Raw genomic sequence first — 16,771 nt, 5'->3', positions numbered from 1 at the left:
AGAGAGAGAGAGAGAGAGAGAGGCTGAGACAGAGAGAGAGAGAAAACAATGGTCTACCCTTCGATTCGGAGCAGACAATAATGGACAATGTCCTTGTGAAGGTGGGGGGGAGTTGGCCTTGAGAATGCAGCTGAGATTTTGAAGATTTGGAAATAGTTTAGAAAGACAGAAAGCAGACTGATGTTTCTCTCTGAGAGAGGGACAGAGACAGGGAGAGACAGAGAGACAGAGAGAGAGAGAGAGAGAGAGAGACAGACAGACAGAGAGAGAGAGAGAGACAGAGAAAGCAAAGAGAGAGAGAGAGAGAGAAAGAGAGAGAGACAATGAGAGGGACAGAGAAATAGATGGAGACAGAGAAAGGCAGAGAGAGAGAGAGAGAGAGAGAGAAAAACAGATGGAGACAGAGATAGAGAGAGATAGAAAGACAGTGACAGAGAGAGAGAGAAGGAGACAGAGAGAGAGCAAGAGAGATGGAGACAGAGACAGAGAAAGACAGAGAGACAGAGAGAGATTTAAAAAACAGAGAGAGAGACAGAGAGCGAGACAGTGAGTGAGAGAGAGAGAGACATTGAAAGAGAGAGAGATGGAGAGAGAGACAGAGAATTCATTGACAGAGACAAAGAGACAAAGACAGACAGAGAGAGAGATGAAAACAGAGACAGAGAGAGAGTGAGACAGTGAGAGAGAGAGACAGTGAAAGAGAGAGAGAAATGGAGACAGAGAGAGAGAGATGGAGACAGAGACAGGGAGACAGAGAGAAAGAGAGAGAGATGGAGACAGAGAGAGAGAGATGGAGACAGAGAGAGAGAAAGAGAGAGACAGAAAGAGAAAGAGAGAGAGAGACAGAGAGAAAGAGAGAGACAGAGAGAGAGAGATGGAGACAGAAAGAGAGAGACAAAAAGAGAAAGAGAGAGAGAGAAAGAGAGAGACAGAGAGAGAGAGAGAGAGAGATGGAGGCAGAGAGAGAGAGAAAGAGAGAGACAGTGAGACAGTGAGAGAGAGAGAGCCAGAGAGAAGGAGAGAGCGAGAGGGAGAGGGATGGAGGTAGAGACAGAGAGCTGGTGGTGGGAGAACCTGAGGCCCACCATGCTTGAGGCAAGGGGAGAGGTGGTGAAAGTTGCACCTTGAGACCGATATGTTGTGGTACTCAAACGGTTAACCCTCAGGCGATCACATGACAGCGAGGAGTTGAAATCTGATTGAGATTACAAGGTGTAACACACCAGTGTGTGATACCACAAAGCTGCAATTCACACAAACTAATCCTTACTCAAGGACACACCCGAAACCTCAAGGCTGCTTCGAGGGCAGCAATGGAGAGAGCTGTTCCCTCACACTCACACTCACCACCGAACCTGACCCCAAACACTGTTCCCCAATAGGCCAGAGGCTCTTCCACATCTACTGACCCTCCGACAGTGCGGCACTCCCTCAGTACTGACCCTCCAACAGTGCGGCTCTCCCTCAGTACTGACCCTCCGACAGTGCGGCTCTCCCTCAGCACTGACCCTCCGACAGTGCGGCACTCCCTCAGCACTGACCCTCCGACAGTGCGGCACTCCCTCAGTACTGACCCTCTGACAGTGCGGCTCTCCCTCAGCACTGACCCTCCGACAGTGCGGCACTCCCTCAGCACTGACCCTCCGACAGTGCAGCACTCCCTCAGCACTGACCCTCTGACAGTGTGGCACTCCCTCAGCACTGACACTCCGACAGTGCGGCGCTTCCTCAGTACTGACCCTCTGACAGTGTGGCACTCCCTCAGCACTGACCCTCCGACATTGTGGCGCTCCCTCAGCACTGACCCTCTGACAGTGTGGTACTCCCTCAGTACTGACCCTCCGATAGTGCAGCACTCCCTCAGTACTGACCCTCTGACAGTGCGGCACTCCCTCAGCCCTGACCCTCCGACAGTACGGCACTCCCTCAGTACTGACCCTCCGATAGTGCGGCACTCCCTCAGTACTGACCCTCTGACAGTGCGGCACTCCCTCAGTACTGACCCTCTGACAGTGCGGCACTCCCTCAGTACTGAACCCCCGACAGTGCGGCACTCCCTCAGTATTGACCCTCCGATAGTGCGTCCCCATCGAATGGGTATTCCTTCTCGTGTTCTTGCAGCTGGGAGGCGCGCAGATGGAAAACCCTACATCCCAGGGCTGCGCTGGGGCGCCGGACGGTACATGAGGGTCCCCTCACATATTTAGCATTGAGGCCTACGCTGCAGGCCTCACGCGTGCGCGTCACATTGTTCTACATCTCCTCGAACAGCATCGACTGTTCAATGCTGTGTCGGACCAACCACTGCCCACATCCTGATCGAAAACCAGATGTGTTCAACGACAGGGAACCTGGGTTAGTGTGCTCCCTCTTGGGCGTCGCCCCCTCTTAGTCATCTGCGTCGCTTGTTTTGAGGTTGAACTCTGAAACTGATACAGCCCAGAAACACCCACACACCACGGATATGTTTTTGCCAAGTGCTGACAGCCAACGTCTCCCAGGTAGGCCGCAGCACAGATGTTGTGCTGTCTGTGCGCCTCACAGTTATCACAACTGGGCTGTAGGATTTGTTCAAGGTTCTAAGGCAGGTCGAACCATGTCCTGTCAGCAGCGAATTCACATTTTTACTCGGTTTGTCAGCGTTCCTGAAAGAGCTAACTAGGGCTGTGGATAAAGGAGAACTTGTAGATGTACCGTATTTACAAGGTGCTCCAACCAGAGGGCTGCACGGTGACTCAGTGGTGAGCGATGCTGCCTCACGGCGCCAGGGGCCTGGGTTCGATCCCACCCTTGGGTGACTGTCTGCGTGTGGTGTCATCCAGGGGCTCGGTTTACTCCCACAGTCCAAAGATGTGCAGGTTAAGGGTGGATTGGCCATGCTAAATTGTCCCATAGTGCCCAGGGATGTGCAGGTTAGGGTGGATTGGCCATACTAAATTGTCCCATAGTGTCCAGGGGTGTACAGGTTAGGGTGAATTGGCCATGCTAAATTGTCTCATAGTGCCCAGGGATGTGCAGGTTAGGGTGAATTGGCCGTGCTAAATTGTCTCATAGTGCCCAGGGATGTGCAGGTTAGGGTGAATTGTCCATGCTAAATTGTCCCATAGTGCTCAGGGATGTGCAGGTTAGGGTGGATTGGCCGTGCTAAATTGCCCCATAGTGCCCAGGGATGTGCAGGTTAGGGTGGATTGGCCGTGCTAAATTGCCCCATAGTGCCCAGGGATGTGCAGGTTAGGGTGGATTGGCCCGTGCTAAATTGTCCCATAGTGCCCAGGGATGTGCAGGTTAGGGTGGATTGGCCGTGCTAAATTGTCCCATAGTGCCCAGGGATGTGCAGGTGGGTTGGCGCAGAGTTGACGGGCCGATTGGCCTGTCCCCACTCTGTCCGATTTCTACGGTGAGAGGTTCCGGAGTGCCCAGGAAAGCAGAGGGAGCTGGGAGTCATGGCAGGTGAATCGCGGATGGTGAGCCCGCCCGCAGGTGGGATTGCTCTCGGATGGGCTGCGGCCGATATCTGGGCGCCCTCTGTCACACAAAACAACCAGGGCGAGGGGTGGGCACCGCGTGGGCCGTTTGTGTGACCTTCCTGAGTGGGTCTGGCTCTAGTGATTCCTGCAGTTCCTGAGGTGGCAAAGGGTGCTACAATAATGCAGAGTGCTCTGTGCAGGGGCGGTATCCATTTCCTCACAGGGTGGGGGGAACTGCTCGGAGCTGCCGAACATTTGGACGGTTTTAGGGCTAGGTTTCCAAAAGAAGCCAGTGCTGGGTCCGGAGGGGGTTGGGGGTGGTGGGGAACCACGTGTCCGAACTGAAACGCAGTTGGAAAACACAGGGGAGGGAGGTGACAGGACGAGCTCACCCAGACGATGACCCACTGTCAGAAAAGGCTCCAGACAGTGCCATTGTCCGTCCAACACCCACCCAGTCCAGGCACTCCCCCACTCCCCTCACGTGATCACACACCCGTGCCAACTACGCCCCCACCTAGGCCTTTCAACCTTCACTTCAGCTCTCTGGTCAAACCCAGACCCAACCCAGGCTCAACCCGCACAACAGAGCACAGGCACCAGCTCCACGCTGCATCTAACCCCGTGCTGTCCCTGTCCTGGGGAGGGTTTGATGGGGGACAGTGTAGAGGGAGCGTTACTCCACTTTGAGGGTCAGTACTGAGGGAGCGCCGCACTGTCGGAGGGTCAGTACTGAGGGAGCGCAGCACTGTCAGAGGGTCAGTACTGAGGGAGCGCAGCACTGTCAGAGGGTCAGTACTGAGGGAGCGCAGCACTGTCAGAGGGTCAGTACTGAGGGAGCGCCACACCGTCAGAGGGTCAGTACTGAGGGAGTGCCACACCGTCAGAGGGTCAGTACTGAGGGAGTGCTGCACTGTCAGAGTGTCAGTACTGAGGGAGCGCCACACTGTCAGAGGGTCAGTACTGAGGGAGCACCACACCGTCAGAGGGTCAGTACTGAGGGAGCGCCGCACTGTCGGAGGGTCAGTACTGAGGGAGTGCCGCACTGTCGGAGGGTCAGTACTGAGGGAGCGCCGCACTGTCAGAGGGTCAGTGCTGAAGGAGCGCCGCACTGTCAGAGGGTCAGTGCTGAAGGAGTGCTGCACTGTCAGAGGGTCAGTACTGAGGGAGTGGGCACTGTCGGAGGGTCAGTACTGAGGGAGCACCACACTGTCGGAGGGTCAGTGCTGAGGGAGTGGCACTGTCAGAGGATCAGTACTGAGGGAGTGCCGCACTGTCGGAGGGTCCGGACTGTGAGCCCTTGCTTGTTCGAAGTGTGTTACAAATATCTTCACACAAGCTGAGTGCACGTCTTCCCTCAGTGTTCAGTTGTCCGTCTCTGTGAGACTGGTGGGCGCACCTCAAGATGGCAGCTGAGGCGACCAGGAATGTGCCTGAATGGCTGACAACGGGCTGTTCACCTGGGCTGGGGACCTCGCTGGACTCGCACTGCAGAGTTTACCGAGGAGATGGAGTTTCAGCACCCTGATGTTTGTTTAGGGCAGTTTCCTGTCAACCTCGTGCTTTATCTCAGTGGCAGCTGTGGACTGGGCTCGATCACCGTGAATGTGCCGACTCACTTCCTGTGTGGTGGGACTCCCTGTCTGTCAATGGTTTGACAGCACCCACTCGATAAGCCAGCCATTCAGCGTCTGTTAACCATGAGGGGGCCTCTCAGTGAACTAACTACCAACGGAGTGGGCCCAGCATTATTCAAATGGGAACAAAGCCTCGGCCTTTCCCAGCTAGGGCCACATCACATGGAGCAAAGGCCTGGCACATCACCCTCTGGAGGACGTGGAAATTGGACATTCTCCAGTCTGGATGCCCCACCTGGGATGACATGATGGCTCAGTGGTTAGCACTGCTGTCCCACAGTGCCAGGGTTCCAGGTTCGATCCCACCCCTGGGCAACGGCCTGTGTGGAGTTTGCACATTCTCCCCGCGTGTCTGTGTGGGGTTTCCTCCGGGTGCTCCGGTTTCCTCCCACAGTCACAAAGATGTGCAGGTTAGGGTGGATTGGCTGTGCTAAATTGTCCCATAGTGCCCAGGGATGTGCAGGTCAGGGTGGATTGGCCGTGCTAAATTGTCCCATAGTGCCCAGAGATGTGCAGGCGAGGTGCATTAGTCAGGGGTAAATATAGAGTAATAGGTGGGAGAAGGGGTCTGAGTGGGATACTCTTCGGAGAGTCGGTGTGGGCTTGTTGGGCCGAAGGGCCTGTTTTTGCACTGTAGGGATTCTCTGATTCTATGAAAACCTCCCACCCAGCCATGTGATGGATCACTTCCCTAGAAACATTCCCATCACTGTGCTCCCGTGCCCCCACGCCCTTCCCCCACCAACCGTCCCACGACAACTTCCAAAATCAACATCCTGGGGGGGTTTACCATTGACCTGAAACTCAACTGGGCTCCCCACATAAACACAGCGGCTGCAGGAGCAGGTCAGGGCCTGGGCTCAGTAACTCCCCCCCCCCCCCCCGACTCCCCAAAGCCTGTCCTTCGTGGATGGGGCACGAGTCAGGGAATACTCCCCACGTCCCCAGGTTAGGGGGAGCATTCCAGAAGACAACCTCACCATCCCTGGTTTGCTTGGCACCACATGTACAAGCACCCACTCGGTCCGCCAGTGTGTGTGCGAGGTGCCCCTGTGTGTGCCCACCCCAGGCAGCACCTTCCAAACCCATGGCCACTTCCATCCAGAAGGACAAGGGGCAGCAGATATATGGGAACACCACCCATCCGCACGTTCCCACTGCTCCCCATTCCGACTTGGGAATATATCGGCCGTTCCTTGGATCAGAATCCTGGAACTCTCTCCCCCAGGGCATTGTGGGTCTGACCCACAGCACACGGACTGCAGCGGTTCAAGATGGCTGCTCACCCCCCCCCCCCCCCCCCCACCTTCTCAAGGGGAACAACTAGAGAAGAGGGCAAATGGTGAGAAAGTAGACATCCCAAAGTGCCCCCTTGGCACTGGCCTCATCTCGCTCAACCTCTCCCCTCTCCTGTCCCAGTCACCTCATCTGACCCCACCCAGGGGGAACGGTGCTGGGGCCTCGTGTTTTCACAGATTGTGGGAGAGTGTAGAGAGAGCTTACCCTGTATCTCACCCTGCACTGTCCCTGTCCTAGGGAGTGTTTGATGGGGGGACGGTGTAGAGGGAGCTTTACTCTGTATCTAACCCTGCACTGTCCCTGTCCTGGGGAGTGTTTGATGGAGGGATGGTGTAGAGGGAGCTTTACGCTGTATCTAACCCTGCACTGTCCCTGTCCTGGGGAGTGTTTCATGGGGGGACGGTGTAGAGGGAGTTTTACTCTGTATCTAACCCTTCATTGTCCCTGTCCTGGGGAGTGTTTGATGGGGGACAGTGTAGAGGGAGCTTTACTCTGTATCTAACCCCGTGCTGTCCCTGTCCTTGGGTGTGTTTGATGGGGAACAGTTTAGAGGGAGCTTTACTCTGTATCTAACCCCATGCTGTCCCTGTCCTGGGGAGTGTTGGATGGGGGACAGTGTAGACCCCACAGAGCTTGTTTAGGGAGATTGATGGGCGTTGGGAGAGGAGTCTGGTTGGCCCATCGAATGCAGTCCAGCCAGAAATGAGCCAAGGGGCTTCAACCCTGACGAGATGGTGGGTAGTTGGGAGATGGGGAGTTGGTTAACTCGATGATGCAGGGAGGTATCATTGACTGGTCTCCCACCGCAAGGACCCAAAAGGCTCTGCTTTTCGTTTCTAGCAGATGTTCAGCAATGCGAACAACGTCGTCTCTTCCCCCTGGGAATGGAAATCATTCCTTGTCCTCCAGATCCCGGAGCCGCCACTGGATCCACGGCCTCAGCAGCCAGGTTACCCAGACGACGGTGCGGGGTGGGCATTGGAGAAGGAGCCATTGAGGCCTCTCACCTCCTAGCTCACTCCCATCATGCCTCTGGGCCTAGTTGTCCATTTGAGACTTCCAGATGGACAGGGGTGTTGGAGTTGGGGAAGTGGGAGCAAATTATTTTCTTAGAAGAGATGAAACCATTCCATGGAGTGTGTGTGAGAGAGAGAGAGAGAGAAAAAGACAACAACAGGTTGACAAGAAGGGTGAGGGCGTGGGAGGAAGTAGAGCAGGAAGCGTCACGAGCTGAGGAAGTCGTTTCCTTAGCAACGGCAGCCCTTGACTGGGTCACAAACAAGGCCCTGGCTTGTGCACAGAGATCCTGAGTGGGTATTGCCCAGGAGCAGGGGGACTCAACAGGAGCTGCAAACCGAGACACACACCGCGTGCAAGGGTTTGTGGGGAGACATCCTGTCAGTCACCAGCAACCCAAACTAGGCCTCGGGTCTGTCAGGGCAGGGGTTGACTGGCAACGGCCTTGGGGGAGGACAATAGGTAAGGGGTAGGTCTGGGGGACTCAGAAACATCCACAGAGCAACAGTACTGAGGGAGCACCGCATTGTCGGAGAGTCAGTACTGAGGGAGTGCCGCACTGTCGGAGGGTCAGTACTGAGGGAGTGCCGCACTGTCGGAGGGTCAGTACTGAGGGAGTGCCGCACTGTCGGTGGGTCAGTACTGAGGGAGTGCCGCACTGTCAGAGGGTCAGTACTGAGGGAGTGCCGCACTGTCAGAGGGTCAGTACTGAGGGAGAGCCGCATTGTCGGAGGGTCAGTACTGAGGGAGTTCTGCACTGTCGGAGGGTCAGTACTGAGGGAGTGCCGCACTGTCAGGGGGTCAGTACTGAGGGAGTGCCACACTGTCAGAGGGTCAGTGCTGAGGGAGCGCCGCATTTTCGGAGGGTCAGGGCTGAGGGAGTGCCGCACTGTCGGAGGGTCAGTACTGAGGGAGTGCCGCACTATCGGAAGGTCAGTACTGAGGGAGTGCCGCACTGTCGGAGGGTCAGTACTGAGGGAGCACCGCACTGTCGGAAGGTCAGTACTGAGGGAGTGCCGCACTGTCGGAGGATCGGTGCTGAGGGAGAGCCGCACTGTCAGAGGGTCTGTACTGAGGGAGAGCCGCACTGTCAGAGGGTCTGTACTGAGGGAGTGCCGCACTGTCAGAGGGTCAGTACTGAGGGAGTGCCGCACTGTCGGAGGATCGGTGCTGAGGGAGTGCCGCACTGTCAGAGGGTCAGTACTGAGGGAGTGCCGCACTGTCAGAGGGTCAGTAGTGAGGGAGAGCCGCATTGTCGGAGGGTCAGTACTGAGGGAGTTCTGCACTGTCGGAGGGTCAGTACTGAGGGATTGCCGCACTGTCAGGGGGTCAGTACTGAGGGAGTGCCACACTGTCAGAGGGTCAGTGCTGAGGGAGCGGCGCATTTTCGGAGGGTCAGGGCTGAGGGAGTGCCGCACTGTCGGAGGGTCAGTACTGAGGGAGTGCCGCACTATCGGAAGGTCAGTACTGAGGGAGTGCCGCACTGTCGGAGGGTCAGTACTGAGGGAGCACCGCACTGTCGGAAGGTCAGTACTGAGGGAGTGCCGCACTGTCGGAGGATCGGTGCTGAGGGAGAGCCGCACTGTCAGAGGGTCTGTACTGAGGGAGTGCTGCAGTGTCGGAGGGTCAGTATTGAGAGAGTGCCGCACTGTTGGAGGGTCGGTACTGAGGGAGTGCTGCAGTGTCAGAGGGTCAGTACTGAGGGAATGCCGCACTGTCAGAGGGTCAGTGCTGAGGGAGTGCCGCACTGTCAGAGGGTCAGTACTGAGGGAGCGGGCACTGTCGGAGGGTCAGTACTGAGGGAGTGCTGCAGTGTCGGAGGGTCTGTACTGAGGGAGTGCTGCAGTTTCGGAGGGTCAGTACTGAGGGAGTGCCGCACTGTCAGAGGGTCAGTACTGAGGGAGGGCCGTACTGTCAGAGGGTCAGTACAGAGGGAGTGCCGTACTGTCAGAGGGTCAGTACTGAGGGAGCGGGCACTGTCGGAGGGTCAGTACTGAGGGAGTGCCGCACTGTCAGAGGGTCAGTACTGAGGGAGTGCCGTACTGTCGGAGGGTCAGTACTGAGGGAGCGGGCACTGTTAGCCGGTTTGAATACAGTGTTTTAAATGTGAGACAAACAATGATGCAGGGTGAGCGCGGGTCAGTGGGATTAGTTTGGGGATTGATACAGGGCTATGGGGAGAGAGTGGGGCAGTGGGATTAGTTTGGGGATTGATACAGGGCTATGGGGAGAGAGTGGGGCAGTGGGATTAGTTTGGGGATTGACACAAGGCTATGGTGAGAGAGTGGGACAGTGGGATTACTTTGGGGACTGATACAGGGCTATGGGGAGAGAGTGGGGCAGTGGGATTAGTTTGGGGATTGACACAGGGCTATGGTGAGAGAGTGGGGCAGTGGGATTAGTTTGGGGATTGACACAGGGCTATGGGGAGAGAGTGGGGCAGTGGGATTAGTTTGGGGATTGACACAGGGCTATGGGGAGAGAGTGGGGCAGTGGGATTAGTTTGGGGATTGACACAGGGCTATGGTGAGAGAGTGGGGCAGTGGGATTAGTTTGGGGATTGACACAGGGCTATGGTGAGAGAGTGGGGCAGTGGGATTACTTTGGGGACTGATACAGGGCTATGGGGAGAGAGTGGGGCAGTGGGATTACTTTGGGGACTGATACAGGGCTATGGGGAGAGAGTGGGGCAGTGGGATTAGTTTGGGGATTGACACAGGGCTATGGGGAGAGAGTGGGGCAGTGGGATTAGTTTGCTGGCAATTTTATTGGGCTGAACATTAAGAGCAGGCCCGTGATAGTTCCCATGACAACAGGTCAAGGTGCCTTGGAGTATAAAATGGTATCGCGTTTGTCCTTGTTTTAAACTTGAAGCATGTTATTCGTGATTAAGCAATAAAGATTCCTCCTTGTGCCCTTTTCCTGTAATGCTCACTCTTGGAGTTGCCATGGTTACAGCCAACCTCCCAACAGCACTGAGTCCCGAAAAGTAACCACAGAGCGACCTCATTGACCTTGGCAAGTCTCAAATCGAATGACGTCATCCAGAAAGATGGTGGTAACGAGAGAAAGGGACAGCGATGGAGTGAGAAAGAGAGGGAGTGACCGTTCTTGTGAATCCAAAATGGTGTCCTCCATCCTTCAAAATGGCCGAAGGTGCTTGAAGACCAACACCGGGCCAGCGATGGGAGGGAGGAAGGGTGAACATCCTGGCGAGGGGGTTTACCCGGAGAACGTGCTCGGGCTGCCCGAGGTCAAAGGTTGTACGCTGAGTGGGAGCTGGGTTTCGGGGACGAACCTCTGGCCTTTGGGGTCGGAGCCTATGGCCGAACTGTGGACCCTTGCCATGTCAAGGAGATGGGGCGTCGTTGATGGCCCCGCGCTCTGTGGCTGTCACTGACGGAGAGGCTCTGGGGTGGAGTCAAAGGTCGAGGGAGCGGGCGTGGGTGGGGTTGGGCTGGGGAGTGCCGTTTGGATGGTCAAGTGGCCGGTTTTTTTTAATCTCGGCTCCGAGGACCCTGTCAACTCTGACCTCCCCCCCGGTGAAGCTGACCCCGGTGACCTCCCGTAGCATTGCTCTACTACGAGAGGCCGTGGACCGCGGTCAACCTTGTGGTGGGTGGGTGAGGGCGGGGGAGGGGTGCTGTGGATAATTAAATGGTTCATGGGGCGGGCTGGGTGTTGTGGGGCGCGGGCGCATTGACGTCTTGGGTAGCTCATTCTACCTGCTATTTTACCCTTCCCCACTCCCCCACAATATCTTGAGGATGGGAATATGCCAGGTGTTGGCGTGAGGTGGGGGGGGGGTCTGCCCTCCGGCTGCAACGCTTCCTGTGGCAGGAGGCTGTCATGACGCGACAATTGGCGGGGGATACGCGAGCATAGTCCCATTTCAAACGCCATTGTGAACGCACAATGCAAGAGAGAGGCGGATGGGTGACTCCGGAAGAGGGGTTGGTGGGAACTGAGGAGGGAGGTCAGAGGTCAAAACCGGGACACCCGGCCCTTTGAGCCGTGCCCCGGGGTATTCTGGGAAGTGGGCCTGGCCTGGCGACTGCTGTCGGCGAGACAGAGCGAAGGGAAAGGGGAAGTTTGCGCAACCGCGGTGATACATTTTGCAAGTGGAAAGGGGAGCTGCCTAAGCAAAACAGAGACAGGAAAAAGGAGGGGGGGAAGGGAAATAACGTGACACGTTGCCACATCACTGGGGAGACAACAGGGAGCGCTTCCGATGTGGCGCCACCTCGATGTCTTGGAATCCACTTACTGGCACCCACCCGCCTACTGGGTGCGCCATCTCCTATGTCAACCCACTCCCCAGAGAAATCTGATAACGTCTGGGTGTTGAGTGGGGGGAGATGTTGGGAGTGGCACAGGAGACTGGGTAGAACCCGGTGCTGGGGGGAAAGGGGGTGATGGGTAACCGTCCGACCCTGGCGCCCAATTAGGGTCACTAGCTAATGTCCAGCCAAGACTGGTTTTCCACCCCTCGCACCCAGCGAGAGAAGGGTCTCTCCATCTCGCGGTCGACCCCACACAGCCCACTGCCCCCCAACAATGCCTCCCTCTGGGAATATCCCAAGACTCCCCACCCTCCAATCGAGAAAGGCCTCTCCTTCCCTCAAGTTTAAAATGGCCTCCGCCTACCCTTGAACGTGGGCGCGGGAAACATCATCCCGGCAGCTCCCCTGTAAGAATTTTATCGTACAGAACAGACTCTTCGGCCCATCACGGGCTGCACGGCCCTCGAGATTTCCCCTTACCTCACTTCCAAACCCTACAGAATCCACTCTCCTCAAGCTCGTAACACATTCAAATCCAGTCACCCTGCTCTCGGAAGGAGATTGTGAAACTTGAGAGGGCACAGAAAAGATTCTCAAGGATGTTGGAGGGCTTGAGCTACAGGGAGAGGCTGAACAAGCTGGGGCTGTTTTCCCTGGAGCGTCGGAGGCTGAGGGGTGACCTGATGGAGGTTTATAAAATCATGAGGGGGCATGCATGGGGTAAATAGACAAGGTCTCTTCCCTGGGGTGGGGGAGTCCAGAACTAGAGGGGCATAGGTTTAGGGTGAGAGGGGAAAAATATAAAAGGAACCTAAGGGGCAACTTTTTCACACAGAGGGTGGTACGGGTATGGAATGAGCTGCCAGAGGAAGTGGTGGAGGCTGGTACAATGACAACATTTAAGAGGCATCTGGATGGGGACATGAATAGAAAGGGTTTGGAGGGATATGGGCCGGGTGCTGGCAGGTGGGACTAGATTGGGTTGGGATATCTGGTCAGCATGGAAGAGTTGGACCGAAGGGTCTGTTTCCAGGCTACACATCTCTATGATTCTACGATAGTTTTATGAATCATCCGAGGAGCAGGAGAATTGACTATAGGGCGTAAGCCCTTAATCAAAAAAGAGGCCTCATTCCTGATGACGGGCTATTGCCCGAAACGTTGACTCTCCTGCTCCTCGGATGCTGCCTGGCCTACTGTGCTTTTCCAGCACCACACTCTTCGACTCTGGCCTCCAGCATCTGCAGTCCTCACCTGCTCCCAGTCCCATGAATCAGTCTGGTGAATGTGTGACACGTGCGCTGTGTGGCAAGGTGGTCCCTTCCCAGAGATAAGGGGGTCAAAAGGGGACGTACGACTCATCAGGGGTCTGTACGACGCCAACGCTTCTGAACTCACAGCCTTCCTCCCCTCACATGTGACCCATGAACCCCATCTCCCTTCAGACCCCAACGCTCTGCACCCTCTCGCTCCCGTTTTGGAGAAGCTGTCCCCACCCAAGTTGGCGGGAAGGGTGGGGGGTTCCACTGTTACACTCGCCTTCTTGACCTCTCGCCAACCCCTGACCCCAGCCGCCATATTCCCCAACCAGATTGGTGTGGCACGAGTGTGGACATCGGAAGACCTTTGGTTCCTGTTGGGGAAACGTCTGGGACTCAAGTCCAGGTCCTTGCAGTGCCCCAGGAGAAATGTCCAAAGACAGAAATCAGGAGCAGTTGCTGGCCATTCGGCCCCTCAAGCTAGCTCTGCCATTCAATAGGATCACAGCTGGTAGCGACACAGACAAGGTCTTTTCCCTGGGGTGGGGTAGCCCAGAACTTGAGGTGAGAGGGGGAAAGACTTAAAAGGGATCTAAAGGGCAACTTTTTCATGTGGAGGGTCAAACAGACTCTTCGGTCCAACCCGTCCATGCTGACCAGATATCCCAACCCAATCTAGTCCCACCTGCCAGCACCCGGCCCATATCCCTCCAAACCCTTCCTATTCATATACCCATCCAAATCCCTCTTAAACGTTGCAATTGTACCAGCCTCCACCACTTCCTCTGGCAGCTCATTCCACACACTTACCACCCTCTGAGTGAAGGAGTTGCCCCTTAGGTCTCTTTTAAATCTTTCCCCTCTCACCCTAAACCTATGCCCCTCTAGTTCTGGACTCCCCCACCCCAAGGAAAGAGACCTTGTCTATTTACCCTATCCATGTCCCCTCATGATTTTAGCAACCAATTTGATCATCCACTCAACTGCCTGTTCACTCTTTCTCTCCCCATAACCTCTGTGACCCCCCTTTTGCCTCAAGAGCTTGACCCAACTCCTTCCTGAAAACATTCGATGTTTCGGCCCCAACCCCATTCTGTGACAGGGAATCCCACAGACTCCCCCCGCTCCCCCACTCTCTGGGGGAAGACATCTCTCCCCATCTCAGTCTGAAATGGCCCCCACCCCGTAATCCTCAGACTCCCTCTCGGTTCTGGGCTCCCCCCAGATCATCAGAAACATCCTTGACCCTGTCTGGTCCTGTTGGAATTTTATCGGTTCCTCTGAGATCGCCCTCCTCATTCTCCCCGAACCCACCCCCCCTCCCCCTCTCCCCCACAGCGAGTGCAGTCCGAACCGATCCTGTCTCTCCTCATATGTCAGTCCCGGGAATCAGGTCGGGAAACCCTTCCACCATCCGTGAGGTGACCTACTTGTTGGCACCATCTGTTTTCGGAGAGTGAGACAATTCCCAACCAGTTTCACGCCACTCCATCCTGCGTAGGAAGCCAGGTGTCTGAAACACTTATCTATAGCCTTGTGTGGAAACCTAAATATCCCTGTGGAAACCTCTCGGAATTCAGTCGGTGAAAACGAGATTTTGTAAACTCAGTTCGTAAACTCCAGGGAACACAGGTGCACACACCTCACTCTGTCCCTGGTGCTCCATCAACATCACTGGGGCATTTCCACTTGCCCACCATGTGTTCTATCACCACACAGACTACAGCTCAACGCCACTTCCTTGAGGGGTAATTAGGGACATGGCAATAAATGTTGGACAGATATAACAGCCCAGGTCATCTGAGGGAAGTCAATAAGTTACCTTCTTGCGGACTCAGAGAGATGTCCAGCGCGGAAACAGATCTTTCGGCCTAACCCGTCCATGCCGACCAGATATCCCAACCCAATCTAGTCCTGTCTGCCAGCACTTGGCCCATATCCCTCCAAACCCTTCCTATTCACATACCCATCCAAATGCCTCTTAAATGTTGTCATTGTACCAGACCCCACCACTTCCTCTGGCAGCTCATTCCATACACGTACCACCCTCTGGGTGAAAAAGTTGACTTTAGGTTCCTTTTAAATCTTTCCCCTCTCACCCTAAACCTATGCCCCTCTAGTTCTGGACTCCCCCACTCCAAGGCAAAGACTATGTCTATTTACCCTATCCATGCCCCTCATGATTTTATAAACCTTGATAAGGTCAACCCTCAGCCTCCGATACTCCAGGGGGCGCAGGGCTGTTGGAGGGTCAGTGCTGAGGGAGTGCCGTACTGTCGGAGGGTCAGTGCTGAGGAAGTGCCGCACTGTTGGAGGGTCAGTACTGAGGGAGTGCCGCACTGTCAGAGGGTCAGTACTGAGGGAGTGCCGCACTGTCGGAGGGTCAATACTGAGGGAGGGCCACACTGTCAGAGGGTCAGTACTGAGGGAGTGCCGCACTGTTGGAGGGTCAGTGCTGAGCGAGTGCCGCACTGTCGGAGGGTCAGTACTGAGTGGTAAGTGAACAGTTGCACCATCAGATATTATAAATTAACATTAGCCACCGTCTGCGCACGAACAACCAATTTCAAGGAAACACTGGGCTCGACATTCCCTTCCTGGGCATCTCCCCCCGAGCGAATTTCCACACAGGGAGTTCTCACAGGCTGCACCGCTGATCACTGGGCTCCCCTCTGGTGGATGGCCTGGCGCGGGAGATGGTGTGGGGTGGAAGAGCTGGGTAAATATCGTCCCCTGGACACCACCCAGAGGTGGGCTTATACCCCTCCTCTCCCACAAGCCCTCAACACCAACCCCACCAAACCCGTCACCACCACCCTCACTCTCTGCGGCTGCCAGTCGCATGTTTATCGGTGAGGCTGGAGAGGAATGGAGGCTGGCTCCAACTCTCCCTCAACACTAGAGGGGTGTGGGGGGGGGGGGGGGGTGCTCCTTAAAGGTTTAAGGCAAACATCCCCCCTCCCCGGTGGGGTGGGGGCTTCAAATGCACCCCAATCCCCTTCGCAGTCAACGTCAAGGGTTTGAGATTTCGAAAAGATTTGGGATGTGAGGTTAGCACCGTGCTGTCCAGCATAGAAACCCCATCCCCTCCCAACCCCACCAACCCCCGACGAAGTGCATCTCCAGGCTGTACACGCTGGCCATTCGGCCCATCTCGTGGGAGAGACAATCTGATCCACCGCAAAAACAAGAGGAAAAAAAAATCCCGCACCCACCCCCGGACGCGAACGGTTTTGCGATCAATTCAGAGCGAGGAACAGCTAGCGGGGAAGGTAAGGGCCGAAGCGAAGGAGGGAGGACTCACCCTCGACGTTCAGACCCGGGCAGGGAGTGAGAAAGTTTTCCCACAAAGAGAAATCCGACAGAATCTGTTCCAGGCCGGAAAGTGATAGGCTGTGAATTTCGCAGACTCACTCCGCGGACTTGCGTTGAAGAGGTGACTCCTCACGTTGTGCCCTCTGCTATCCACCACCCTCCCCAGCCTTGGAGCGCTCAGAGAGGTTTTGAAATGGTCTCACTGTACTGAGAACGAGCTGTCTCTGTTACTCTCTCACTCTCTCGATGTGCACATCCGTCTGCGGACTCAGTATCTTAAAAGGGAAATGCCTGGCAATAACTGACATGTCAACTCACTCAGCAGCTGCTTTTCCTCTTCAGCTTTTCAGTTTGTTGTTCACCAGCTCCCGGAGAGGAAACACAACCCCTGCAGGCTTCAGTTACAGCTGTTGGAGGGTCAGTGCTGAGGGAGTGCCGCACTGTCAGAGCGTCAGTATTGAGAGAGTGCAGCACTGTCACAGGGTCAGTACTGA

The 16,771-nt window shown here is 55.7% G+C and overlaps 1 protein-coding gene across 1 annotated transcript in view; it reads right to left on the bottom strand.

The window, feature by feature from the left end:
* The window catches only part of LOC132836141 (RAS guanyl-releasing protein 2-like), a 114,514-nt gene extending 97,993 nt beyond the window's left edge, over nucleotides 1-16,521 (bottom strand). Inside the window, exon 1 of the mRNA XM_060855459.1 lies at nucleotides 16,267-16,521. The gene's annotated coding sequence lies outside the window, so the exon portion shown is untranslated. The remainder of the gene's footprint in view (nucleotides 1-16,266) is intronic.
* Nucleotides 16,522-16,771: the final 250 nt, after the last annotated feature.

The sequence above is a fragment of the Hemiscyllium ocellatum genome, chromosome 46 (genome assembly GCF_020745735.1).
Source record: "Hemiscyllium ocellatum isolate sHemOce1 chromosome 46, sHemOce1.pat.X.cur, whole genome shotgun sequence".
NCBI lineage: Eukaryota > Metazoa > Chordata > Chondrichthyes > Orectolobiformes > Hemiscylliidae > Hemiscyllium > Hemiscyllium ocellatum.
This window is presented reverse-complemented; position numbering and strand designations above follow the sequence as displayed.